The sequence below is a fragment of the Anser brachyrhynchus genome, assembly GCF_964034855.1.
Source record: "Anser brachyrhynchus genome assembly, chromosome: 3".
NCBI lineage: Eukaryota > Metazoa > Chordata > Aves > Anseriformes > Anatidae > Anser > Anser brachyrhynchus.
Window position 1 is genome coordinate 36,922,963 of NC_137696.1, and position 28,000 is coordinate 36,950,962.

Sequence of the window (28,000 nt, forward strand, 5' to 3'; positions counted from 1 at the left end):
TCTTCGGATGCAGAGAAAGTGGAGTTTCTGTTATCTTCATTACCTGTTCAATGACAGCTGACTGAAAGGCTTTCATCAAATCTCATGTGGTGAAGAACAGAAGGCTTCAGCTTTCCACCTGGATGCCTGATTAGTACTAAAATATCTGCAAAAACATCAGCTGTTAAAAATTGCTTGGAAAAATTGTTGGAAGCGTAGCTCTCTACTTTAACACAAAATGACTGTCTAACTGAAGTTCAAATGAAACTGATCCAAAATTGCCAAGCTAAAACTACTTTGCAGATTTCTGTCTTACTGACAAGCTCCAAGTTATTTTTACATTGCAATTTTTCACAAGAAGAGAAGAATCATCTCTAGCAGGTTATGCCACGGAACTATCACTAATGCCTGGGAGTTTCTCCATGCTCCTGTGCTCGGTGCCCGCACTTATTCAGTTTTCCTTAATGAGTGGGAACAATGAACAGGAAGGAGGAAATCCACAGCTGGGAATTTCTGAAATTTTTAAACCGAGGTTACACGCCTTGTTTAGGCAAAAGATAACATCTGTTCTGTACGCAACTGCAAAAAGCAGATGCGAACAAAACCATCTGCACAAGAGATTTTTGGAAATCCTGTTTCAACTACAGCACTAGAAATCACATCAGAAAAATACAGAACACTAGAGTATATATTTATCTACTTAAGAACAGTTGCTCTTTCTTGAAAGTGTCCAGTGGAGGTAACAATACCTTATGCAATTTCTTTAAAAATCACCACTCAGATTGCTCCATAATTCAATTATTCATCTAGAACAGAGCTGTGGATGCAAATGGAAAAGCAACTGTATGATAGCAACTTCAAGTGTTTCTTCCAGCTAAACCTGCAATTGCAGACTAAAAATGATATTTATTTAAAATTCAGTTCAACAAGTAAATAAAATGAGAGTAGAGTGAATAGAAAATGAATTGCTATACCAGGAGAGAAAAGATACTCCCAAGGTAACACACACCTGAAAGTAATTTTTATCAGAAAGTAAAAAAATCAGAATGGGCCTCAAAATGAGACCCTGTAATAACAGCATGCAATTTACATACTGCTTTTATTTTAAAAATATTCATTTTTCATTTTTAATAATGCATTATATAACCTTAGATCAATTATGATTCAAAATTATGAGAGTCGTATATGTGCCAGGCTCCCACTGAACTAACTCAAAAAGTCATTTGGTTTGGTTAGTTCAATTTATAGCAAAATATATTGATAAATACACCTTAAACTTCATTAACTTTATGAATATCCGCTGCTCTCCTAAGAATGATTTGGCAAGCAATTTTTTTTGTGAGGACATCCACTAGGTCCATTCTCTTCTCTGCTTTCCCTGTAGAGGTTTTGAGCAGGCTGAGACATCCCTCCTCATCTACAGTCTACCCGTAGCTCTTCTTTTCAAATGGAAATGGTGCCTTGAGAACAGAACTATCACTTGACCGTGCCATTCTCCCATTTAATCCTCTCAGTATTTTCTCATGTGCCAGAATTTAGTCACAATGATGAAAGCTTTACTCTTGTGTCACAGTATTACCTTTAAATCCTGTATTTCATTATCTGTTTTCCAAGATCATTCACCCTAATTAGGGCCTTACTGAGTAAGAAGGCAACAATTCCTGAGTTCTCCAGCCAGTGTAACATTGCTTCTTCTAATCAACATGTTGGCAAAAGACAGAAAACAAGCCAAAACCACCACTGAGTTATTTTAATCCAGTACCATGACAGGTAGTTACTGTCAGACTGGGATACACAGGATGCTGTCAGGCCATCCTCTCAGTAACGACATGAACTACAAGGGATGCTACTCTGCCCTTTTTAAGATCCACAACCATACTCAAACGCAAATCTTAAACTTTTCCACCGAAGTGGTAAGAAGCCAGAGCAACAACAACAAAATGCACAGAAGAGCAGCAACTTACTGGCTTCAGAAAGCTCTACTACTTGAGCTGGTTTTTCTGACTTTACGAAATCTTACTTTTCCTGATTAAGAACCTTTTCCCTCAGATATCCATACAGATGTATAGTCTCCACGGAAAACAGCAGTCATTTGTATAAATATTAATGTTTTATATCTACAAAGGCAGCCAGCTGTGAAGAACAGTTTTTCTTCAAATCTTTGTTTTGATTTTCTGTGGCTCCACCCAATCTTGCATAAATTGGGTTAGCCTCAAGATTCCACTAGGGTTTTCGTCTTTATGTTCATTTATATTTTAAATACTTAATACTAAGGATAAAAGACTGTATGCATTTTAAGTGTTTGTGTATTAAAAATGCTTTAGGAGATATTGTTTGGCAAAGAGCTCTGCAGTGACACTTCCAGACACTGAGGAGAAACATGCCTTCAAGTTAATTTTCTTCTGCCCTTATTTCACCAGACTCTCAAAAGAGCAAAGTAACCCTCTCGGTTGTCACTCACTGTTTTCTGACTTGCACCGTTCACTTGCAGATTTTTGAAATTTCAGAGTAACTTAACTATTCAGAACATCTTCTGACATTTACATTCAGCATAGCCGTTACATGTTCATAGCACTAAGTGAGTTATGATCTGCTGAAGGAGAAAAAGAGAAGAAAAAACAATTTGGAAAACACGTAAATACTGTGATTATACTGACAAAATCGTCAGAACTGAGGAATTACACAATGTGCCTGACCCATTTAGAGTCAATACCTTGCTTTAAGATCTGACCAGCAACTTCCACGTTCCCATCAGTAGCTCGATGGAGCCGCACCAGACACCAGTCACACATTCAGAACTTCCAGTTCGAGCGCCTAACCAAGGACAGGCTTAGTGTGAATTAGTACCTTACACCTTCACAACAAGTCATTGTACTTGTGAAGTATTTTGCTTCCTTGCGCTACAGTCTCAAGGATCTTTGATTAACATATTTGTAATTTGATGGCTTGCTATTTATACACAAGTGTTAGAAAGCCTTAACTCGCTCCTCTTACTTACAATTTCCAAAGTTCTCAAATGTTCTTCAAGTCCCAATGACATTTGAACAAATGATTTAATCTCCATGTAGCAGAATATATATATCAACCTTCGGCATAAAACGCCGGGGTTACAAGCTTGGAATAAAAGCAAGTGTTAAAGATGTTTTTTTTCCTGGGTGCTGAGATGATGTAACGTTTCGCACAAGGACCACTTTACTGCTGTTTACACAGCACTCAACGCTATGGGGACCTGAATTTCTCTCTCAGATATTTAAATATTACTGATTTCTCCTATGGCACACTTTAAAAATGAGAAGTAGAAAATTAATTTTGACAGGTTAAAGTACTTTTGTGGGAAATTCCAAACTAATCCTGCATCTTCAGATCTTCTTCCTTTCCCACTTGTATTTCTTTCTTCTACCACACTGAGTTCAACATCACTTTAAAGACTTAGGTGCTTTGATAATATCCTAATTAGTGAGAATGCGTATATACATTTCCACATTAGAAGTAAAAAATAGAAAATAAGTTAAAAACCCTAAATAACTACAAACGTGTGGCACACTATCTTTAAGAAATTTAAGAAAACGTGACTTTTCTACTCCAAATTGACAATTTGATTGCACTAGGAAGAGCTCTGCTTTCATCCTCTCATCTCCAAGGCACCTCAATACAAAGCTACAGTTACTATTGCTATCATTTTCTACTGGCTAGCAGAATTTGTCTCATCACAGTGGAAAACTGTCCATTGTTTTCATTATCTGTATGTTCTCTGTGCACTGGATCACATGTATGTACTACTAATAAAAATCAGATATGCAAAACAGAGAGGGAAAGTTATTAGCCAAAATCTTTAACAAACTCCCTCAGAAACCATGAACCATTACCAGTTCACTGATTTAATTGTAACTAGTGCTGGGCAAGATGGAGTAGGCACACCTAAGACTGAGAGGCAATATAAATCATGAAAAAGTTTACTCAATATCAATTATTTAAAATAACAAAATAAAACAATCCTTTAATTGTATGGGAGTAAAACGCAACACGATTTTTAAGCATGTCCAACAAAATTTAGAAACTTGAGTGGCCCTTTTTTGTTATATCAAAATCTGAGTACAACATAACATTCATAAGATAGGTTTCTCAAATCGGTGCATGTCGCAAAAAACCATTTTTCTTCATTACCTATCATGTTTCATCCATTAAACTACTGGCTTCCTCAGAGGACAGAAACAAATCACCAACCACGTTTAATGGATAAAACCACCAAGAATAACTATGAAAAATTACAGAATACCCAAGAGATAATATTTATTTTCTGTTAAGAGAGCAAGTCCTACTAGGGTGATGAGCAAAATAGATGGGATGGAGAGCAGAAGGAAGAAGGAGGGACTAGATTTTTTTTTAAGTGGTATATTTAAAAGGCAGGGTTTTTTCTTTTTCTCTATGAAAAAGACAATGACACACATCTTATATACATCTTACAATTCAGCAGTGAGAGCAACGGTGTTAATTTTCATCAAAACTTTACATGAGCAACAATGCAAAGATTACTAAGGAACAGAAAGGAACTAAAAATGTGCAAGTCAGATGATGAACATCATTTTATACTGGTATATGCAAGAAGCCTAGAAACTGCTGGGAACACAACATGCCTAGTGAAAAAGCTGATTTTACAACTGCACTGGGATTCGGTTTATATATCCAGTCGTACATCGCACAGAGATATTGGGTTGAGAAAAATGCAGCATTGGGATAAAACACAGAACACAAACGTGACCAGGAGAAGATCTTAATCATCTTTAAAAACTGCTTATTACATAAATATGCTGTGACCACTGGACATAGAATGCTTACCCCCAGCAGGTTTGGCTGGAGAGGTAAGAAACTGATCATTTGATAGTACTCTTGGTAGGCTGCTCGAAAGGCAACATGCAAGAGCCCTCAAAAGACCAATTTGGCGATACTTGGCAAGGAGTACAAACAACACGGATTCTGGCAAGAACATTACCAGCTAAAAAATTCATGGTGTGAGAAGACAGAGAAAACAAAATGAGTAGAAGAATGAAAGGGAGAATTTTTATTGCCGTCATTTTCACAAGACCACACCATCCAGCGTGCAGGATACGTATTTGTGTCAGAGGACTTGGGACCTGTTCTGCTTAACACACTTTCTGGATGATGGTGCACAAGTCAGTTGAGCAGAATTTCTTTCCGCTTCTCAGTTTGACAAGACCGGCAAATTGAAAAGCCTGAAGTCAATGAGCATAACGCTAAGTACAGTAAAGCATCACAGATTTCTTGAGTAGACATACCGAATCTTTAGATTAAACTTCAAACCACGAGTCAATACACTTAACTTTTCCCATATCTTGTGTTGGCCTTCTATTTGCCAGCAGATCTCCAAACAGTGCTTTAAAACAAGCCTGGATATAAAAAAAAATACTACTTTATTAATTATTTATTAATTGTTGTTTTTACTGCTTCACGTAGTACTAAAGAAATTTTTATTCCAAAAAGCTTGTCTAAAGAATTAGTATTTCCTATTCTGCACAAACATACAATATTAATATTTAATTAAAGGACTGGAAAACTAGCTGAATACCAACAAATTAACCTAGCGCTCTTCTTCCATCCAGAGTACTTGTCTTGTAAAGCCTTACACCGATAAACCCACTATATTCTGACTTTGGTGTCCAAATCATTCATCTTCCCCACAATGCTCATCTCAGCTAGGATGATGTTTGATCTGATTGTAACAGATTTCCATTTCAGAACCAGTTGTAACTCTCAGCATGGGATTATATACAACTTCAATGAGACGGTCTCATCCAAGAATCTGCTGACGTGCACTTGTTTATAGTAGCAGTATTTTCCATATGGGGGTGAGAGCTCAAGGAGAAAGGTTAGTTGAAAAAAAAAAAGAACATTTAAAAGAAGTAACACTTCCTTCCTGCTAATCATATTGATATGACTACATATGAAATCTGACTTAACTGCTCATGGCATTTCTATTTACCTTTAGAAATTTCACCGAAAGCTGTCTTCTCTCTTTATAGGTGTTCTTCACTGCACCTAGTGAGTTGCAGCAATTAATGCAAAGCAAGAAAGCTGCTCTGCAAACCTGCTGACAGCTGTTTAATGGGAGAGGTGGAAAGTGGTGGACATGTCCTGGCAGTGCACTTAATGGATACACAAACACCTCCAGTCATCAGCCTAGAGTGATAGCGGCAGAAAATTAACTGAGAGATACAAAGCTCATTTAACAAAGAGACCCACAGCAATCTGGACAATATAAGACTGTGTAAAGGTTGGGAGAGGGAAAACAAGAAGATGCATTTCTTCACGGAGATGGCAGTCTTTAATTTCACAAGTCATTTTATTTAGCCTTGTTGCTCCAGTGCACAAACCGTTGCCTCTGCTTTGCAAAGCAAATGCTTTTATACAGATCCGTAAGCTCCCTGGACAGAGCATGTCACAGACTTGCTCGAGTTTAAAGGAGATTTTCATGTTAATAACACTGCCACCATACCACTTTTTCTTCAGACACTTCAGAACGTGGTTGTAATATAAATGATGGTCTGGCTCACATTATGCCCATTTCAAAATCCAAATTTCATCCACTGACAGCCCTATTGTGTGCAACTACTGACAGAAAAGTTAACCAGTATATTGACTGAAACCAACTTCTTGGCAGTGGGAAATAAAGACCTATAAATAGTAATTTAAAAAATCCTTACTTCATTTTTAAGTAAGCAAAAAAGCACAATTATTTATCTATTCATTCTGCAGTAGCAAGTACAGCTCAAACAGGGCTATTGTGCAAGGCGTGGTATACACAGAAGAGAACATGTAGAGACAAGACTGCAAAAAGTACATTTGGAATGCTACAGTGTCCTTCAAGTATTGTAATAAAATCACCGAAGTCCAAGGTCTTCCGCAGAATTTGTGCGATTCCACCTTTGTGGTGACTAAGGAGATCAGATTGCCCTCTTTTATGATTCAGCACAAAGGGCAATCATTCTGTCAATTCGTATATTCTTGAGCAATTTTCTGTGGCACTGCGAGCATGCTCCTTATTGCAGACTAATAAAATTTCAAGCCCACGAATCCTTTGCAATAATCGAAACGAGGAAAATGTCAAGCTGTCTGTTTTCTGGAACCTGACATTTCCCACCACCGAACACAAACACCTGGTGACCTGTAAATCCACTACCTGCTCTCCTCCTCCAGATCTCCTCTTTGAAATATCTGTGTACCAAGAGCTTAAAAAAAGTCTGTAAAACCCCAAATATTATAATGGCATAAAGAACCAACAATAAACTTTTAGAATTATGCACCATCTTACGTATTATTAAATGGGAAAAAATCTTTTACATGCTGCAATAATGAAAAAAGTTTAACCTCAGCAAAAATAAACCTCCCTTCGCTTTTTTCAAAAATCAGTTTTCAAATACAGTTCTTCTGATCTCTAGTTGATGATGATTTTATTCCAAGAACTGGAAAAAGAGAACCCTCGACCTATCCCACTCAATTACTTACATGAGCCAGAAGTCTGAAACACCGTCCAGCGCAAAAATAACCTAAGCACTTTCCAACCAAAACGTACCCAAAACAAGATGACTGCATTGTTTAAAAATCTCCTACTGCAGACAGGAACACACCACAGTTCGGGTAACATTTCTTCTAACAGCTGTGGCAGTTTAAGCAGCTTTCACTGCCTGTTCCTCAGCCGACCATCCCACACTGTGCCTTCAGCTGTGCCAGTACGACTGCGTGATGAACCACACCAGAAAATTGAGCTGAATTTGGAAGAAATACGAACACCCCCTCTCATCCCAAAGAGCCTCATACACCAGAGCAAACACAGTTCTGCTATCAAACTTTTTGGACTCCAGCAAGCAGCACGTAGTTGCCAGCCAGTTGCACAGCAGAACCAGAGGAGCGATGCTGATGAGGGAGCAAACAAGGGTGTCCTCCGAGCGGTACCGATCATGGACTTGAAACCCTGGCTTTAGTTTCAGATATCCAAAGAGTGAACACTGCTCCAGGTTTCAGAGGTCAAGTTCTGAACATTTAAAGCCGTTTGCAAAATCCAGTAGCCTAGTTGTCTTTGCTTTAGTAGCAGTTTTCTTAAATGAAACCTTCTTCCTGTAGAGGCATACGTATTTTAATATCCATGAATGTGCTATACTTGGAGTTGATGCATCAATACCTTTTATCTCCTTCTCCATACAGCTCAATCAACTTTCTAAAACCCAAACTTCAGAATGCATTTTCCCCTTGACACGTCTGGAACCTATTTCAGCGTACTTCTCAGTTAGAAGTAACTGCACAAAGCACAGGGTCTCTCTCCCTCTCCGAGAGAGTTAAGTATTCGTAACAAACATTCTAAAATAAGCCCCATGTCTTCCACAAATATCCCTTCTTCCATTTTTTAACTAAAGGACAAAATTCCTTCCTTTGTAACCATGCATATGCCTTTGCCAGAAGTATCGAGGGAGCCAAAATTTTAGAAAGATTTAAAAGGGGCAACACTGGCATTGCTTCTAAGAGAATACATAAATTACAAATGAAACCCGTTTGCTTCAGAGGGATGTCAGTTGCCAGCAAGGGGCAAAAAGCCGCCTTCCTTTGCTATCAGTTATTAGATACTTGTCCATTTTGTACTTCTGGATGATTTTATTTGCTCCTTCTCCTAGCAGAAGTGCTGGACATCTCCTGCTCCAGACAAGGTCCTGAATGCAACTGAATTCAGTGCGGTAATTTCCATGATATTCCTGAATTCTTCTCAGCAATAACAAAGGGAGTACATGAATTTATTTTTATCTTCTTGCTTTCAGCGATGTATGCTTTGGTTGGAAAGTACCTCTAAGCATTTCCCTGTCCAAAGCAACATTTTAGCACATCATTGGCATGGATTCCTTTTTTCTAGAATGAAGAGATCCCAAAACCAAGACATCTCTAGTTACTCCTGAATTGACTTTCAGACAACTTGATGATATCTTTTTTTTTTTTTTAATTAGTTTATTGATTTCCACTGTCTGTTCAGTATGGCTAATGCATAGCTGTTCCCTCCCTTGTACCACCTCACAGAGCTTTGCAAGCACAATATGCTGACACGGAGAACTCATCCAGGAGCTTGTATTTTTTGATGGGCTACTTTTCCCCCAGACCAGTCTGCTGTGTGGCCAAAACAGCCATGCCAGAAGAGGGAAAAAGCAAGTGAGGCTTTCTATTTTGGCTTACCTATACCCCTTCCTATTGCTTGTGGAACTCCAAAGTGGAACTTACATTTTGAGCTAGATTTGAGCTAGCCTAACTTCATTCATCTATTTTCATTCATTCATCATTCATCAGTTTAATCAAGCTTCAGATGAAACTTCCCAACCCTGAGTCTGGAACTACTGACCAGGAGCCTAGGGGCCAAGATTGGTCCAAATATTGAGAAACTTCACAAAATAAAAACTTGAGAACCTGAGAGCTTAAGCACTTCTTTGAGGCACAGTTACTAGTTGGCAGGTAAAAATGGTAAAGAGCAATCAAACAAAATGCATAAAATCTAACAAAGCAATCTGTACCACTGTTTGTCTACTACTGCATGAAAAAAGTGACGTCCAAAATGAAAACAAAATCAGAAAAAAACAGTTTATAGTGGAAAGATATGAGGTAAATGCAACTGTTAAATCAGGAGACAGCTTAGGCCTTCTGAAAATGATTTTTAGGAAAAGTAGTAACACGAAACATAACATTATGCCTCTAGGAGATGGTGTTATCTTTAAGATAAAAAAAACACAGTGTCACCTTGCTGTCAGCAGAAAACTTTGTATCTCGTTGTCTGTCCAACTCAAAGGACAATGGTAGGAGAAACCTGAGCAGTGAGCTCCACAGCTTTGCAGATTATGCGATTTCCAGTTCTTCCCTGCAGGTTAGGCTATAGCTACAAAGATGTGGAATTTCATTTTGCTCCTATTGCTTCTGCATCGCGAGAGACAACAAAAAAAACTTTAAAAATAAATATACATTTCAGAATTCATCCTGAATCCCTGTATGCACAAAGCGAGAAGAGGCAGTTAAGTGTTTTCAGAAACAGGAATATTGATATAGTGGAACTAAGCAGATCAAGCTTTCAGACTGTATTTTAAAGGCACTGAATACATGGCTGGCTGGGCACACTAATAACCAACTTCAAATACCAACTGAAGTAGCTCTATAATGGAAAGACAGCCTAACTAAATGAATGTCAAGCAGGAAAAACAGCTTATTTTTCCATTACACCTACTTGCTTGTCTACAAACGCCACAATAGAGTCTCTACTATTTGCCCTCTATCTAATTTATCATATCTAAAACTGATATACACAAACTTCTCTAAGTGGAAGACTTCAGAATTATTTAGCACACAAGCTAATGACCTGGGTTACGCTTCTCAAAAAGTACCCTCGTAGTCTATTGTTTTGGTTGATTTAGAAAGTGTTGACCTCTGTTCTAAAATAAAGTCACATTTATTGAACTCTTCGGAATCTGGATAAAACATATTTCTTTTAAATTTAGGAGCACTATAGTAAAAATCTTCTTATTATTTTCCCTATACCCATAAAGGTCAAAATGACCTGTCCCTGGTGGTTCCATGTTCACATGAGTCATAAACCACTGCTGCAGTCTACAGTTAATTGTCTAAAGAACAACCCGAGATACCTGTGTCGCAGCGTGCTCTCGCTAGGCATGGTGCAGTGAGTCTGCTATCACAGCTAGCTGCTGAGCTGAGCTGACCACACAGTCCTGACAAGATTACATGATGAAAGTTGGAAGGGAAAGAGTCAAACCCTGCTTCGCAAGTATCAGAGTCTGCATCTGTATGGTCAGCAAAAGTATTTTTAAACAACTATAGCAGAGCAGTGGGAATGAAGAGATGTATAACCGCATAGATTACAGCAGAACCCAAAACACACATCTCAGCTCCTTAACTGGAAAGACGTTCCCTGCTCTCAAAAAACACAATGGCTAAGAGCATGGGACAGCCATGAGAAGACACATGAAAAGCAAGAGAATTAGCAACTAGCAGTGAAAAGAGGATCATCTCTTCAACATATACACATTAATTAGCATACTAGAAAGTGCAGTGCTGGCTGTCACTTGAGTTATAAGCTATGTATTCTGGGTGAAAATTTTGGGTTCAAAAGAGTATGTGATCTTTACAGTGACATGAATTCAATGATTTATTATTCATAGTTGTTGAAATGTATTGGCAGTCAGCATAAAGTAAAATTAAAAATTCAAGTAAGGAGAGCAGTGTGAGTTACAAGATTTTGTTAACCATTCAAATATTTATTGCATTAGTAGTACAAAGCGTGATGACAGATGAGAAAGCTGGGGTTTCCTAAACGGAATTACGAGCTTACGGGACCATTAATGACTGCAACAGAAGTCTCAAAGCATAGAAACCTGTTTTGGCAGGCTGCTGCAAAACCAACAGATGTAAAATAGAGATTTATAAATGTTGTATTGTTTCACCTGTTATTACAATTTGCAGTGCACTTGAGTTGCATTTGGTGAGCTGGGAGACGCATACTGTTCTCAACAGATGCACGGCTGCATTTTGGAAAGGATACTGCTCCACACAAATGGATTACAAAATTTCATCTGTAACTAACAAATACTAGTGCGTGCGAGACAGATTATACACGACACTGCTTCCATCATTTGCGAACTGGGCAGAGGCAAATATTTTCCCCATGGCACAGTATTAAAGACGTTTAAATAAACAGTAAGAATTCTCATACCAATGATGGCTGACTGGCTATTCTGACTTGGAAGGTACAGATGCAGCAGCTTCCACTTATTTCTGGTATTCTGACATTATGTACAGTAACAAGAAAACTTTGGATAACAAGTTTGAAACAATCAACAGCAATTTAACATAAAGGGATGATATTTCTATGCTAGAAAATCAAGCAGATTAAGTCATTTTTCATTCTTGCAAAAACCCTGAGAAGGCAGCCCCTGGAGCACTTAAATGCCTTCCGTAAGGCTAAAAAAATAAAAATGCAGAAGCACCTGAGAACTTGTTCCTACCACTTTGCACAAAAGGGAGATTCAAATTAAAGGATTGACAGCTATTACACAAGCTTCTTGATAAGTAAAGTGTTTCTGTTCTACAAATATATCGAGTCCAGTAAATTCAAGATGCTTTCGTACTGCGATTCTGCTCAGTCAGAAGACAAGGTAGGTAACTGAACAAATACATCATCAGAGTACAACTTAAGAAAGGCAGCATGGACTCCCCTTCTCGCAGTACTTGGCACAGAAACACTTCCTATTCCTCCATCAGGAAGGAGCCGACCGCATTACGTCTGACTAATACAATCATCAGCTTCTCTGGAAAACGGCCAACATCACGTCAGCTTTCCATTAGAGAGGAACAAGGCCAACGCTTCACACCACCCACGATCGGCAGTTGTTTGGTGGCACAGCTACCCTGCGCTGCTTGAAGCACATTCCAGTACGTGGGGCACAGCAGCCAGGATTCAGCGTTCTGAAGTTTTGTATCAAGGTAGCAACAGATGACGACTTCTGCTGCTCATCAGGTGGACAGGCTGTTGCGGTGGGGGCCAGGGGAGTGGTGAGGACAAAAAAGGCTTATATAAACACATGTAGTAACTGATGTCCTGAAATGAAGAGTACTTGTATTTTCTCACCCAAAAAAAAGAGGATCATCCTTTAAAAGTATTTTCCTCTTTCCAGTGTTGGTGTTTCTGAACCAAATCCAATGACTTTTAACTGGTTTTAGTGCAGTTTTCTGTATCATAAAGCCAGTTTAATCATTATCTAACCAACTGAGCACTAGGTCAAAATAGTTTATAAGAATTATTTAATACTTCAACCAAGAATGTGGACTTTGTTTGTTCCTCCCTTCCCTCCCCAACCCTGACTTCACGTTACTGAAAAACTGCATTCTCAGCTCCTAACAAAATATATTTTCTCAGTTACAAATCACTTACAACCATGTAGGTAGTTTAAAAAAATAATAATGAAACCTTACTCAAAATTCAGTTCACATTTATGTCAAGACTAACTTCTGTACATAGTAATCCCATATATAGTTCATTTGTGTGTGTTTGAACCACTAACAGCTCAGGTTTAACACTGGAAAAGATAAACTATGCTCACAGCATGTTTATATATATAATATATTTAAGACAAGTTCCATTTAACTCGAGGCATACTGAAGAAATGAACACGATTTTGGTACTAACACTTCCAAAGTAACTCTGTAAACCTGGTTTGATTTCCCCTCCAATATATGTCAGTTTGAGGGCACTTTTCAACTCCTGTTTTGATCCCTGAAGTAACTTTGATTTTAAAAACTGTTCTTTTATTGCAGTTGGCAATTACCTCAAGAACATTCTTATTTATGGTGCATGACTTCATTCTGGACATTTTTCAAGTTAGCTGACATTGAGATGCTACAGCTTCTCATAACGAGGAAGTGCTATTTATTCCGCTAGCATTGGGAGCACCCTTTCTGCTGCCCATGGAGAAACACAAGAATTACCAAGGGATGATGCCATCTAATTATTTAAAGTCTCCAAAATTAACACTTTCATCATCATATTTTGTATATGGACAAAATTCTTCAGGATTTCATTTCCTGCTGACTCCATCCACAGAGTCTCTAGTTATCCCTGTGACCTCAAAACACTGGTCCAAAAATCCCACGTAAAGGCAAATTATCAGGATTTTAAGAAACTCTGCAAGTTATGCAACTATCCGAAGTAAAACAATCCAGGACAAATTGTAGTCTGCTATTCAGAGCAAATTGGTTGAGAAATGACACAGCAGCAGCTCAGCAGGTACCTCAGATGCACCAATTGCAAAGAAGTTAAGAAGTTACATACAGTCCCTTCTAGGCACATCACTGAGGAGGAGTGAATGTACTTAGGCAATTAGTTTGAATAAATGGGTATTCTCTTAATTGCAAGAGCCTTTTCAAGCTTTTCATGGAAAAGAAACAATTAGAACAATCTGAAACAAAATGAGTGTGAAATTTCTCTGCCATCTCACAGGCCATTGTGGCAATGCAGAGACATGTAACAGATGGTCAATTTAACTTACATTCTCAGTTATTAAACATTACCTGCAGATCCATTTAACTGCTTTTCTACTGGAAACACTATATAAATTACATAGTATCCACAATGCAGAGGATTAACTCGACCTTTCTCTAGGGCATGATACATTCGTGCTCAAAGCCATTCAAATACAAAATGAAAATGGTATATTAGCTGTTCTTCTAGTGTCAGATTTTACAGTTACATCCTTAATAGGTGAGCTGCTGAGTGTCAGTCATCCACCTTATTGTTTCTTTATTACAATCACCATGAAGTTAATGGACACTGGAGGGGGAAAAAAATAAAAAGCAGAGTGACAGATTACAGTATTATAAAACAGTCCCATGAACCTGGGAATTGAAAATCCTAGCAAGAAAAAGCCAGACGTACTGTTTTACACTGTTGCTATAATGAACTGTTGTATGCAATTCACATGACATCTTTTGCCTGTTCTTCTAAATATGCTTCAATAGCTTCTGGAAATGACACCACACAATGCTGTGCCACTGTTTTTAATCCTCTGCCTGGAAAAATTAAAACACTGAGAATTTGATCAAATACAGATTTTAACAATAACAATTGCTTGCCTTATGGCAAGCTACAACATTAACTATGTATATCACAATAATTGTATGTAAATTAAAATGACTTCTGAAATCCATCATCACATCTAGACCAATTATTTGATAATTACTTCATTTGATATATTCATATCCCCATAAAGTATGGGGAATGAAAGGCTGTTTGGGAGGTACGAATACAAATTCTCCTGTTTCTTATCAAATGGCCTTTAACACCTGAAATCTCAAGAAATTACTTGAACTTTTCATCAGCTAAGAGCTCTATTCTTGCTCGACTGACGTCTAAGACAAATAAAGTTAGGAAAAAAGGAATATTGGCATAGAACACAGAAAAAAGATTCAGTGATATTTGGTTGGCATACCTCTATACATTTAGATATACAACCACATCAAAGCAAACAGAATTTTGATATTTATGTTCTTTTCACGTAATGGCATCAAAATACAACCGTCCATGGAAACAATAAATATTCTTTGAATCAGTCCTGAACAATTAAGAATGTAATTATACTTTTACTCCTTCTTATCAAATACTTAGTTTGGAATAAATAGCAGGGATATTCATTTGGGCCACTTGCCCATCCTCCTCCTTCCCTGACAACCACACTTCTTCAAACACATGCAATGGGCACAAACTGAAGCATAGGAAGCTCCACCTGAACATCTCAGGAAACACTTTCACTGTGAGGGTGACCGAGCACTGGCACAAGCATCTCCATCCACGGTGATGCTCAAAAGCACTATGGCTGTGATCTGGACATGGTCCTGGACAACTGGCCCTAGGTAGCCCTGCTTTAGGAAGATCTTATCTTTATGAAATAGAGTTATCTGCCAACGTGGTACTAGGAGGCATTTGAAGAGAAGCCTGCAGTGAACTGACACATCACAAACTGCCTAAAGCAAGGGTGAGGCTCCTCACCTGCACAGCACACGCTTCCCCACTGTGATTTCAAATCTGCATGATGAATTCCTACAAAAACTACAACCCCTGCAAATATCATAATCTTCTCCAAAGGCAAGGTACACTTTGGTGATGTGGCTGTCACTAACAAATATAGAGTAGAAAATAAAGTAATGCACTTAATAACAGCACTACAGGATTTGCCCTTGGAGAAAAGAAGAACTAACCACCCATAAGAAATGTGAATCCCATTGTAATGCCTGAAATGAAGCAAGCAATAAGGACAACTCTATATGGAACAAACAAAAAAAACCCATACCAAGGAGTTAAATCTATAAGAAAATGCCACATTTGAGCCAATACAACTGCAGTATAGGCCATATGAAAATGTTTAAGGCAGACAAGTAGCTACGTGGGAACACAATATCCTCCAGAAGATCATGCAATGCCACAGAAAATTAAGACAGCACCTGTAGTCTTGCTGGGTAGAGCATTAGCATGAATGGGTGCCAGCAGCTTGGAAGCATTATTTTGTAGATATTTAAACACACACACACTTCAAACACGCCAGGCAAGAGTATTTATACTTCGTTGAATACTCCATAATAAGTATACAGTACAAAAAAAAATCCAAATACTTTAGTGCTGAAACACAGAGTTCATCTGAACAAATCTATCTGAAATATTCTCAGAGAGACGACGTGATATTGTTTAATTTTTCTCATTATGAATCTTAACTTGTTCTCCTTTGGCTCATGCTCTTCGGTTAAAATTGGATTATAATTTTTTTTTTGTTCCATATCAATTACACTGGAAATTAACTCTAATTTTTGTCTTGTAATATTGACAAGCACTAAAAGTATATGGAGTGTAAGTGCAAAAATTGAAAGGCTTTCACAAAAGCAAATGATCTACATGTTTATACTTCATGACAAAAAGCGTTCTATCCCATATTCTGCATTCAATACTAGGGTTTGGCAACTGATGAATTAAAGCAAAAGGATATTTAAGAGTCTCTGGTCTTAAAAACAGGCAAGAGCATTTGTTTTCTTCTGTTCTTCATTGTAGCATAGAAAGCATTTTATAGATACACTTAACCACACATTCATTTCGTTTAGCATGTGGTTAACAGCAAGACTCAACACCATCATTACCCTTCACAGCTACCTTCCTACTTTGGGATTTTCTGCATCTTCAGTCACAGTGATTGATGCCATCTTCTCCCACCACTACTCTCATCTTTCGACTAATGAAAACTTCACTAATTTTAAAATGTCATTCCAAAAGCGAAGTTTTAGTTAATTCTTGGCTTTTTAGCAGTTTTGATCTGTTAACATTTTTGTATTGTCCAACCAGTACAGCAAAGACAAGTGCTATATATGAACTGCCAAATAAAACAATAGGTGATTTGAACTAGAAATACACACAGTGAAAGAAGGATACAAAAGCAAGTGGATACTGCATGGATGAGACTATTTAGGTAACAAAAAATTAAATGCTTTAGAAGTTGTGTAGGTTTGTTTTTAAAATGTGCCCCTCAAAAACAAAGTCAAATGCACAGTTTAAGCTATATCATCATCATCAATGTAAAAACAGCTTCAAATTATGCATGTTCCTATGTCTGCAGACTTGGTAAAGGAGCATAAAAGTCCAACTTAAGATTTATGTTGAGGTTCTTACAGAAATAACACGGTATTTTTCTTGTCTTTACCATGTGACTAAACAATTCTGATACATTTTTTAATGTGTTCCACACCTGAATCATGAATTCCAAATGAGAAAAGCTTCTAGCAGCTAGTATCTACAGTTATACACAGAATAAATACATGCTAGAGACAGCACCAAACAGAACTCACTGCAGAAATTTTTAGCTTGATTTGCCTAATGAAACTGAAATAGAGATTTATTTCCAAGAACTTGAACTAAAACTCTGAATAAGGCATCTGATACAAATTAATTTTCTTACACCAATTCAAAAGGAAAGGTCTGTGCCAGGTTAACAAATTAAATTTCTACTGAGAAACTTCCTAAATTGAGCAAAATGTGGTTAATGGAATCTGTGCAAGAGTCAATAGTTTCCTCTATGGCCCTGACACAGCACAGTACATCAATAGACCAGATATTCTTTTACAAGTATCTCCAGCATTATGATACTGTCATCTTTCTTTTGCTGTTTCCACCTTTCACTCTCCCATTCATTCACTGCCACATTCAATACAGCTGATCAGTTCTTTTTCACCAGCAGCAAGAGAGATTTTTCACTTAGAAGTGTTGTAATAGTAGAGGACACAGATTTCAAGCCATGCCCAGCACATTTTCCCCTCCCTTTTTAAAGAACTGCATGACACACCAAAATGCTTGAGGAGTCTTTTGCCAGGGACAAGATATAAATGTACATATATATATATAAAAATATATATGTACGGGAAAATACACACTAGATAGAGTGTCTTTTTGCAAAAGTCCATCCAGAATTCCAGTAAGAGATGAACTATAAACACATTTTATTCTGTCAAGTGTTTCATATATGTTGTTAGAAATAGGCTAGAAAGCAGACAAAGATATTTTACTGCTAAAGACACTCATTACTGCAAAGCACAATGACAAATAGGTAACAAAAAGAAAACCTTCCAGTACTTATTCCTGGAAAGGAGATCTTCAATCAAGGAATGAGACTTGAAACAGGACTACTTGGTCTTTCTGCTGAAACTGGGGTAGGTATCACTGATTTCTATGGAAACATAGCCAAAACAGATGGGGAAAAAGGACTAAGAAATGTCTCTACACAATTGTGAGGGAAGTAAATATCAATAAATGTGTACACACGCTTCTTTATTTCTTCAAAGTCAGCAAGGTCAGTCCCATAACATTTGAAAACTAGAAAGAAAGGTATTACATCAAATCAGGCCCAATGAACAGCCTTTGGAAAGAAGCTGCTCTCACAGAATTAAAAAGCAGTATGTTATGACCTATGAAAAAGAAAGGGCAACAGTTGGACTGGTTTGTGTTCTTTACTGTTTTCAGAAGGTATTACAACCTGCATGGTTTCACAGGACAAGCCTGCCTTTTACAGCCTCAGGCAGAGCACCCTTTCCCACCATCACTTACGCCAAGCCCAGCACTTCCATTTCTCCGACAATTTCTTGTTTTAGTCGATGCAAGAGAATTCACACACTTACTAAAGGGTCTAGCGTTCAGAAAGCAAGCATCAGAACATATCTTTTTAAAGCACCTTACTTCAGTGAATCCAAAATGCACGGTGCCCTTCGATCGAGAAAGAAAGCACGCTGACTGAAGCACATGGAAATTACAAAGCCAATTGCCAAAACAGTTAAATAAATAAATCCACAACAAAATTCCAAGAAGACTATTAACACTGTAAAATTAAAGTGAAATTAAATTGCAATTAGCATGCAGCTTTTATCATTGTTTTTACTGAAGATCACAGAGAAGATTTATTATAGTGACTAAAGCATTAGGGAGTAAAGTAGTCATGATTTTTTTCAGGCTTGCTAACAACTTTTCATCACTTGTAGTATCCCATGGTACAATCATCATGCAGATTCAATTACTTTAAGATGTACTAATTACTGAATAGCTTTGATGGGCTCCAAAAAAGTAGTGATTTTCCCTACACAGCTGACAACTCTACATGAGTGAGCGCAGCACTATTGTTTAGCGCTTTCAAGAAATTTGACAGGAGCAGCATGACGTACCGACCTATTGTAAATGAACAGCAATTTGGATTTTTGTTAAGTTGTTTAGGCTGAAAACTGAGGAGATTTAATATGAATTCTCAAATCTCTTATTTTAGTTTTACACACACTGATCATCTCCTCTGCCCCGCTGATGGAGCTCTGTATATCCACTTCCAGACAAGAAGTGGATTCACTTTCATTCAACTGCATGGGGGAGCCAGATGGCCGCTACTGAACAAAAAGAAAAATTAAAAGTGAGCTTAGCTTCCCTAGGGAATCTCTTCCAGTTAGGTACCACACCTTCCACAATTTGTCTGTCAGTATGGAGTAACTTAAACTTACTCTCAATTTTTAATCATGGAGGAGTCCAATATCACACGAATACAATGCTGCCAGGTTAGAGTTAAGATTTATTTTCCATTCCTTTGAAAAGGTAAAAAGTATATTGATAGAAAAATATTTACTCATAACCCAATATACTTCAAGCATGAACATATTTGAAAGCCTTGATCAGAAACTAAAACAGTTTTGAAAACTCATTATAAGAGTTAAAAGAAAAGGTCCAATCAATTTAAACAGCAGACGGCACAGACGCAGAAAACTGCTTCAAAAATGCAGCTCACATTTACCACTTATACCTATATGGAAGAAGAGATGACATAAGGAAGGGAAAAGCATCATTACAAATGTTTTGTAATTACTTATGTTAACAAAGAATAGAAACTGCTAATGTTTCACTTATTTTCCCTCCATGAAAGGCACTAGGAGCCTGCTGCTTAACATCTTAATACGCATCTGCTTCTTACAGAAGCTTCATAATATTGGTTTTACAATTCCTGAGTGCTGTGGGTTTGATTTCAAGAATGTAAAGAGTTTGCCCCAAAACACCTGCCTGGTAGAGAACACTCACCACTGATAATACAAGACAGGCGTCGCAGCACACCCTAGGGATTAAAACTGCTTCGCAAAAAGCTATCAGAGATGCAGACACTTCCCTTTAACACTTGTACTGCTTTTTGGAAGGCACTACCACACAGACAGATGCGTATCTATCACTCATCTTCTGAGTCAAACTGAAGGAGAAAAAAAAAAGGAAAAAAGCCAAAGTGCTCTCCAGTATCAGGAAGCCATTTCCAGCAGACACCTGTAGGGCTGGCAGGTGGCAGCACGAACCACTGCCAGCTGGAACGCAGAGATCCCCAACTTGGTCCCTCATTCAATGAAGTTCTTCTGTTCAAACAGGTGGGAGAGGATTCCTACTATGCAGATACCCTTGGAAACCAGTCAAAAACTGGATATTTATACTGAATTTTGCAGCATGATTTAAGCCAAGGTCTAATTTTGTAGAGTTCCTGGCTTTTACTGCTAAAGACAATCCAAAGAAAAAACAGAGCATTACTATGCTATATACAGGTTGTTTTTGTTTGTTTGTTTTACAATTGCTTAAAAATCAAGAACTATGGCAATTTATAATCTGATTTCAGATGAATTACAGAGATCCAAGGGTATCATCAAATCCCCAAACTTGCCAAGTTCAAATATGTCCAGATCACCCCAACTAGTGTATCACACTAAAGAAGGTGGCATGCACTACTCCGGGTGATTTCAAGCAAAGCAAACATGCAGTTTCTATTCACGAGAAGGATGGTAAAAGCCAAAGTATCCCTCATATTCTTCTCTGTGTTTCTGCAGATCAAAACATTATTATTTTCAACTTTTACACAAATATTATAAAACCAACCAACAACTTACTTCTACTACTACTAATCCATTCTGAGTTGGGACAACCACGAGTACACTCTACCTAAGACAGCTGTAGTTAGACTGCCAGCACTACCAGAACGTATGACAAAAGGCAGCTCCAAAGTAAGGAAAGCCTATGAGAGTCCTCACCTCTGTTGGGAGCCAAACTACACCTGACATCCTATGATGGTCTCAATTCTCAGAAGAAGTGAGGCAGATAAAAGGAAATCAGTGTTACCCTTACATGAACCCTAGGAAGCTCACGCTCCTCCCTTGCACTTTTTTTGGTAAGCTAACGTATGCACAAACACAAAGTAAACCCAATGTTTTTACTTTACAAACTCCCTGGAAGCCTCTAGGATCAAATCTAGCTGCAAAGATATCATAGCATTTAACATGCTAAGAAATAGAAGGAAAAAATGCTATTTTCTTGCTGAATGATGCTCAGATTTTAAGTACGTGTCTTTCAGTTCTCCTTGGTACCTCATTTGGTAGACATCTGGAAAATGAGCATTTTTCCTTTGTTCCTTGTAAAGATAAAGCAATTCCATTACCGTATTTGCCTTTTGTGCTGAAAGCAGTTTCTGTCACCCATGTTAGAAATGCTGTATCATCTACAGATGGACTAGGTGATCAAACCAGTTTTACTTCAGCAGTTTATGACTTCTTACAAACCAAAGCATTCCTCTTCATAAATACCATTACAGGAAGAGTCAGTCTTACCAGATGAGATGCACAATTCATACTTTCAGCAGAAAAGTTTCCAATTATCCCTTTAGTGAAATAAATCTCTGCAGCCTGAGTCAAAAGAAGTTAACTCTCTCAGGTATCAACCCACTCCTGCTGCTGCATGACTCTAGTTTAACCAGCAATTCACGCCAACTTGAAATGTTTTAGATTGGCACAAAATGACTGAAATCTGCTTTACAGACAAAAAATGAAGCCAGTGTAAGCCAGATGAACATAATTTGAAGACATTAACCTAACAGGTTAAAAAACATACCTTATTATGTGACCCTGCTACCACTCTATATTAGAGCAGGTAAAATACAAGACAACAGAAAAAAAGCCTTGAAGAACATGACTGTCCCCTCAGAACCAGCTGAAGATAATCGTCTTCCTCAGCTATCATGTGCTACTGGCCATCCCATCAAGAGAAAAATAAAACAAAACAGTAAAAATATATGATCACTTGCCTAGTGAATAAATAACAGCACCTGAAATGACCAGTCTAAAAAGCATCTCTTAGAAAACCGAGTGCTTCTGCCTAGGTCTGCTAATTACTGAATTATTTGCCTTTTTTTTTTTTTGTGAAAGTGTTGAGTCATCCCTCTTGGCAGAAATCTGTGCTCCACTACTTCTGTCAGAGACCCTGTTACCTACATTTGTGCCTCAGCTTTGTCTGAAGGACAGAAGTCTCCAAGTAGTGTGCTGAAATTATCTTAAAAGCGAAACAAGGAATTTCTTCCTACTTTCCCACCCCCAGCTGATCACTCTATCCCTGTAGATCTACCTCTTTCCCAAGGTTAAAAGCAAAAGTTTCATCTGGAGTATTCTGAAACTCTGATAAAAATGTTAAATATAAAATGGATTATAAAGCCAATTTGTCTTCCACAGGTAGAAGTGCTATTCCTTATTGATAACTTCTAGTAAGGGCTGACCTAAGTTGAATTAGAGTGAAAATCTGTAATGAAAGCACTTGTAACAATGCCAGCTCCAAACCAGCACTCAGTTTGGGGAAAAAAACGGCTGCTTTCAAAACAAACAAACAGCTGCAAACAGAACTCGCATTTAGTTTCAGACATCCTTCCCATCTCTTAATGTGTCACATAAAATTCACATCATCAAATAGCAAATACTCTCACAATGCAGTTATTGAAAAAGCATTATAATGCTCATTAATGGTAGAAGTCTTGAATGGTTACAATCCCTTGTAAAACCAGCATAGGAGGACACTGGTATCTTCTGCTGTTTGCCCTTTCTCACCATGATTTTAACTCATCCTTACCTCCTGCATTCTCCTGATGCCCTGAATGATGTGCTCTGAAAGCACTTTTTCATGCACAAAAGCAAATGGAAAGCAGATTGATGTCCACATTACTATCTTTCTAGGAGGATTCTACTTCAAGCAAGGTACTGCTTATCAAACAATTAATTTTAATATTGCAGGAATAAGATTTTTTCCTTTATCTTCTAATCTGAAGACAAGAACAAATCCAGTAATAGAATGTCAACGTTAATTTAAGAGTAGATGAAAAATGACTTAATAACACTGCAGCAGGATAACGTTCTACAATAGGTCATGGAGGCACAGAATTCACAATAAGTTAGTTCCCGTATCACTGTATACTCCTACTAAGTGAGCAGGGCACAACCGAAAGCCTGTTAATGCCTTGCTCTACAAACTGGTATCAGCTTACATTGCAGCATCTCAGTTCCCCTCATCAAGCAGTAAAACTGGGAAACGAGACAGCAAGCCTCCTACTTGCTTTGCTTTAAGTAAAAGGCAGAAAATGAGTTGTAGTTAGCCATAAAATTCATTTCCATGTTAAGTTACTAATCAGTGACACTTAACAGTACTATAGGAAGGTTTTAGCAAAGAAAGTTGTAACTAGAGAGCCACAACAGGCAGAACGTGGGACTCTCCTTCATTAACCCAGTTATGCACTAAGTTAGTATTTTGTAGTGGTGTCCCTGTCCTTACCTTTTGCTGGACAAAATATAAAGTGGAAGAAGAGCTTTCTAATCTAAGGTAGGAAAGGCGTCAAGGTTGTGGACACAGTAAATGCCATACCACTGTAACTTCTCCCCTCGTCCATGTCAGAGAACGGGGCAGGAAACGCCAGGAGGTGCCCCAGCCTGCATGCTGAAGGGAATCCACCTCAGGTTTCAAAGCTGAAGAATATTGAATTCCTTTCAGCTAAGCAAACAGGAAGATTGGGCAGAAAATAGCAAACACCTCATTCCCTGCAGTTTGATGTTTACACAAATCGTATGGCTATTCAGCCTAATACTTTGTAGAAGTCAGAGAACAGAACAGAGGATTTCACCTGCTCAGTAAGACACCCTCACAATAGCTTACGCTTTTCGTCAATTTTCGCGTCCTGAATCCTTTAGAATTTCACTGGGAAAGGAGAAATGGAATAAATTGCTTCTAACCTGGCAGCTCCAGCAAGAATTATGAGATTTTAAACTTCGTGTTATCCTAATCCTGTTTCACAAAAGACTGACTTAAACCAAAATGTTTTTAAAATCGATGATCAGAGTTTAAAGGTTGATTCTTTGTCACTGTCTGCATTTAAACACACCAACTTGCAATAAAAAATGGTTTTATATAAAGCTTAATACTTCTCTTATCTAAGAAACAAAGGATATCTACGTAATTTACATAATAATTTGGCTTAGTATTTGTCCTGATTTGTTGGACATTTCTTGTTTGCTACCTTATTTGTCTATTCGCAGTTTAGGAATACATCTGAATGCAAACTGGAACTCAAGGGAAAATTCACAAATAGAGGAAATTAAAATTGATTACTTGGTTAGATAAGAAGTTACCTGTAATACTTTGGAGTTAAAGACATGCTTTGTACTTATTTACATGTACTGCCTGTTACTAAAAATGACAGCTCCGAGTGCCACATCCTCCAGGATATTGCTTCCCAACACCCCCATTCACACATGAAAGCAAGGAAGCCAGAAAGCTAATTTTCTTTTTGTTTTTACTGTTTCAGAATTTCATGTTTGCCATTAAAGTAATGACACAAACCAAAACTAACAAAATACTTTTTCTATACCTCCAGAAGAGGTTACTACGGCAAGAGATCGTTTTCTATTTCCATACAGCTTAGCTGGTGACTTCTGTAACTTCATGCCTCATTTGCTCCTTTGTAGCATCTAACAGGTAGAAGTCAGTTGCTCCTAAAGAACATTTGTGGAGATAGGCTCATCACTTAGGTATTTCCATTTCTGAAGTATTATTTTGATTAGGAATGTGATGAGTCAACATAAAAATCTAAAAAGTCAAGTAACTTCATAATGGGAGAGAATCAACGTAAGATTCAGGGAGAAAGTCACTTCAGAGCACTTAGATATAATGCAGGGCACATCTAGAGAGAATATATGCATATAAAAATAGAGAACATCTATTACATAGATGTTGTTATAGAGTACATCTTTAAATAAATACTGCTTTTAGTTTATTTCCCCACTAAATAGGTAGACACACACCAAAAAAATGGTCCAAATCAACAGATTTTTATTCCTGACCCTTATCAAACAACACTGTAGGGAAGAGAAACGAGTGAGGAACTTCCAGGTTTTTCTACTCACTGAAGAATAGTATTTTAAAGCAATATAAACAAGACCATTTAACCTAGTATTAATCAAGCGTAGTCTAAAGATGCAAGACTTCTGCTTGATAAAGCAAGCCTTGAAATGCCACCCTCATGCACACATTTATTTGGGTAAATATGCTGAGATGTCTTTGAAATCTTTAAACCTCTAGGATGGTTTCAAAGTTTTCTTTGCAATTAAACCCTTACAAGACACATTCTGAAATGAATTCTAATCAATTTTACTGGGGGTGTAGAAAGGGTTACAAACTGTTCTTGTTCTTCACAGAAATCATTTTCAAGTGGAGTTTACATAAACTGTGTCCTCACACCAGTAAGATTGTCTACTTTTTCTCTTTTAAACAGGTAGACTCATTTGAATGCCTTTGCAAGCATAACTACAGAACAAGCCACCATAACGTTACATATGGCTCAATACTTTGTCTTTTCCTGAAGTTCCCTAGGAAAAGACAAAGTCTCAAGTACAACTGAGAGCTTCTTCGTAAGTCAAAGGGAGTGTGTTGTAAATTCTCCTTCCCTGTAGGTTAAGGCATGATTTAATTTCCCAGGCTCAGATGTGTGTATGGAGGGAATCACAACTGACTATTCATTCTCTCTCTGCAGGGAGTTAGTCGTTGCAACTTGCTATTGGAAGAGAAAATGGTTTCACATTAAAAACAAAACTATTACTTTTGTTCTCATGTAAACAGACACTGTACTTTGCTACGCTACCTACAGAAGAGGCCCCAATAAATATCTTAAAATCCCTTTCGCTATTTACTAGGGCACGGTCAGCAGAACACAGAGCTGCTCACAACATCAGTTGTTTATGCAGTACTAACTCACAGTAAATATCTTATAAATCAAGAGCAAAATAGCTTTCATTCTGTCAAAAAGAGCTCAAGTGGGAACAAGAACATGAAATCTGACCTTTACATCAAAAAAAGCTCTTTTGGTTACCACCAAAAAAAAAAAGGTTCTGTTACAAAAGCTTCCAGCAACTTTAAATTTCTAAATCTATTTGATGAATATTCCTACGTATTTTGCCCTGAGACCCAACAAGAACCTTTTGGAGGGGTAAAGGAAAAAAAAAAAAAGGACTGAAAGACTGAAATGCACCAGTAACCCACTGCTACCCACAGCTACCAGATATATTGATTTGGAAAATAACATTAGCCATCTTGATTTTGGATTCAGGACAACCTTTGCATCAGCTCACTTGTTCATTGATTCAAGAGCCCAATTTAAAAAAAAAAGTTATTCATACTGGAACCCATCCAGTTACCTTTCACTAGCAGTCATGCATCAGCTGTGATTTTCACATGCTGATTATCAAAAAAAACCCTACTACTACTATTTTACATCTTTCATTATTGTATAACTGAAAACTATTTTAAAATAATAGCTACACTAACAAAAATACTGAATAATGACTGAGTATTTCTAAACATTATCTTACCTTTGTCAACGAGGTAAATGTAAACACCCATTCCTCTACATTTCTAGGATTATTTAACATCTATCACAGTTTTCACTAGATACTAGTGAGTCTCATACAAAAAAAAGGAGCCAACATTGTCAAAATGTAGCTTATAAATTGCTGTTCAAAGCTCTTCAGTGGAAGGCAGTTCCACTGAGGACTTGAAGTGATGCACAGACTGCTGAAACACAGAAAATGTCATAGTGAAACAGTGCACTCACCTACACTGAGATCAACTTCCTATTTCTTCACATATTGCTGGGCAGGACATGTCAACAAAGGTGAACTAAAGCTTCTCTATTAAAAGCAATAAAACTCTACTAAGCCCAGCTAAAACACGATGGTAGAAAGCACAAGTGTATTTCATTTTCAGGCTGGAAATGAACCAAGAACTGAAATTTACCTCCACAGACACCAGCTAAAAGGTTGTAGGGTGGTGGGCTTTTTTTGGTCGGCAACGTTCTTTGCTAAGTTTGAACAGTCAAGAAGGAAATATTTTAACTAAAAACTTTTGTACACTCAAGACTTTTAAGCTCTCTTACTTGATGGAATGAAGGTAGTTCAAAACATTAAATCAGAACTTTACAGAAAGCAGTGTTTCTTTCTGCTAGACTCTTGACATAGTCTTAACCCCAAAGAAAATTTTGAAGAGCAATCAGAGAATCAGATTCCATCCGCCACCTCTGCCACAAAATTCCTACATGGCTTTTCCATGTGCCTCCAACCCATACTTATTCAAAGGATGTTCAAATAGGCATTCTTGGGTCCTCACTAGCAGAAGCATTCAGTACCCTTATAGTTCCCTTGAGGCAGGAAGTGATATCTGTACTTTAAATGCTTAAAGCACCATAAAATTACATACCTTAAAGGAGGGAGATTAGGAAGGGGCTACAACCTCCATGCTTCTCAAAGTGCATATCCAAAATCTGTGGATGTTTGACATTCATGCTTTTGATTCTGATCTATGTATAATGAACAAGAGTATCACCACTTTGACTCACAGAAGCGTCAAGATGGTAAATTACTTATTTTCCCGAAATACTAGAGGGTTAATAAGTTCTTTAAAGAAGTTAATAACTCACCATTCAGGCCAATGTACAAGTCATAATAATAAGAAAAAGGGTAAGAGAGATTTTTTTGTTTTGCTTTGCTTCCTATTCAATACACCATACTATACAAAGCATGAGTGTACAACTCT

At 37.6% G+C, this 28,000-nt stretch overlaps 1 protein-coding gene and 1 long non-coding RNA gene across 3 annotated transcripts in view; both read right to left on the minus strand.

The window, feature by feature from the left end:
• Positions 1 to 27,654, minus strand: part of LOC308192519 — a 34,089-nt gene extending 6,435 nt beyond the window's left edge. The window contains exon 1 of the long non-coding RNA XR_013948869.1: positions 44 to 27,654. This is a non-coding gene — a long non-coding RNA (uncharacterized lncRNA). The remainder of the gene's footprint in view (positions 1 to 43) is intronic.
• The window catches only part of ZFAND3 (zinc finger AN1-type containing 3), a 135,950-nt gene that overhangs the window by 62,029 nt on the left and 45,921 nt on the right, over positions 1 to 28,000 (minus strand). The gene's annotated exons all lie outside the window — the stretch shown is intronic.